The sequence below is a fragment of the Cavia porcellus genome, unplaced genomic scaffold (assembly GCF_034190915.1).
Source record: "Cavia porcellus strain 051 isolate PalLab524CR breed Dunkin Hartley unplaced genomic scaffold, mCavPor4.1 scaffold_7, whole genome shotgun sequence".
Classification (NCBI taxonomy): Eukaryota; Metazoa; Chordata; class Mammalia; order Rodentia; family Caviidae; genus Cavia; species Cavia porcellus.
In genome coordinates, this window is record NW_026947490.1 from 26,629,385 (window position 1) to 26,631,477 (window position 2,093).

The following is a 2,093-nucleotide window of genomic DNA, read 5'->3' on the forward strand; positions in this document are numbered from 1 at the left end:
AGAGGAATAGAAAGGTAGCAAAAATAAATAGGATTAAGTTGTGCTGTGTACCTGTATAAATCCATATAAGAAATGCAAACATGAACTAAACAATGAAATAAAAACCAAAAAAGATCTAGGAAAGATAAGAAATATAAAACTCTTCAGCAAGAGAAAACAAGACAAAAGAGGTAGAGTAAAATAAATAAAATCAGAAATAAGGGAGGAGATGTAATATTCCATTTGGCAGCATAGTCATAAAGGGAAACTAAACAGAGAAGGTTACCACGGCCAGTGCACAACAATGACAGAAAAATTCATCAAGTGTTCCATATTTCTCAAGTCAAAGGGATCTTACAGTAAAATATTCCATGTTCTAAAAGAAAACAAGCTACAATCAAGATTGATTTACTTTAAAAAATTATCTTTCTAATTCACTGGAGAAATAAGATACTTCCATGTCAAAGAATAAATGATGATCACCAACACAGCGCTCCAAAATGTAATGAGATATTTTTACAAAGAAAAGATGAGGACTAGAATTCAAGGAAAACCAAGAGAAATAAGCCACAAGGGAGGGCAAGCAGTTAAAGCAGGGAAAGACATGGAACCAATGGCAAAAGTTATTAGGATAAGGAGAAGCCAATGCATATAAATTATAATCATCAATGTAAATGTTCTCAATTTACTCATCAAAAGAAACAGATTCACAGGATAGATCAAAAGGCATGATCCAACAATATTTAGCATATGGGACACAATATTAACTCAAAAAGATATCAAGAGATTCAGAGTAAACGGTAGAAAACAATAACCCATGGGACAGAAAACTAGGCAAAACCAGGGTTAGCTATTTTATTTGCATTCAGTGTAAATTTCAAACCAGATGGATCAAAGGAGACAAACTAGGTCACTACATACTTCTTAAGGGAAAACTCCAAGAAGAAGACATAACAATCATAATTATGTACCAGTGCACACAATTATATTAAACAAGTATTGTGGACATGGAAAATTGATTAAACACTAAAACCATTGTAATGGGAGACAGCTACAGCCCCTGTCACAATATTCAGATCAACTAGACAAAAAAATCCACAAAGAAATATCAGAGCTAAAGCAAACCTGTGAACAAATGGACATAGTAGATGTACAGTGAGTGTTCCATGATCAACATTAGAGTAAATGTTTACCTCAACTGCACACAAAAATTCTCGGAAATATACTGTGTGGTATCCCTTATAATATGCTTAAGCAAATGTAAAGAAATTGAAATTTGACCTTGCATATTATGGGTCTTACTGTGATAAAGCTGGAAACTATCAGCAAAAGAAACCATTAATTCTGCGTAAACACCTAGAGATAGAATAACACCCTCCTGATAAATTAATGAGTCATACATGAAACTAAAAAAGAAATAAAACACTATATAAAATTAAATAATAAGGCTCATAATCTGGGGAACTGGGCGGCTGGAGGTGAGAGTCTGTGCACCATCCCACAACCCGGGAGAATTTAAGATCATCATTCCCAGTCATCAAGGAACTGCCCAGCTTCCAGCCACTCTTGACTGGGCTCCACAGGTTTCAGGCCTGCCTGGGCCACCCCCAGTGATCTTCTTCCAATCAGAGAATGAGGTAGCCAGAGGTGTGTGTCTGTGCACCTCCTGACCCCAGGAGAGTTTAAGATGATCACTCCCTTTGGTCAAGGAACCACCCAGCTTCCAGCCACACTTGTTGGGTGCCACAGGTTTTGGGCCTGCTTGGGCCACACCAGTTAACCCTCTCTCAATTTGGTGAACTGGGCGGCTGGGGGAGAGTGTCTGTGCACCATCCTGAGCCCCAGGAGAGTTTAAGATCATCGCCCCCAATGGTCAAGGACCCGCCCAGCTTCCAGCCACCTAGACTAGACAGGTTTGGTGGGAGGTTTTGCGACCTGATAACATTATGCCCAGTGATTTTCTTCAAGCAGGGGAGTTGAGGGCATGTGAAGTAAGTTCCAGAGCATTGGACCTTGCCTGGTGAGAGCTTTGGACCATCATCCACAGTGGTTATGTGCCCCACCAGCTTAATGGGACATGGGAGGTGCCGCAGGAGGTCTTGTGGGCCTGACTT

At 39.7% G+C, this 2,093-nt stretch overlaps 1 non-coding gene across 1 annotated transcript; it reads left to right on the forward strand.

Moving 5' to 3' along the window:
• The first annotated feature begins 215 nt into the window (after positions 1 to 215).
• Positions 216 to 318, forward strand: LOC111755558 (U6 spliceosomal RNA). The gene has a single exon (XR_002790112.1). It is a non-coding gene; the product is annotated as a U6 spliceosomal RNA (small nuclear RNA).
• Positions 319 to 2,093: the final 1,775 nt, after the last annotated feature.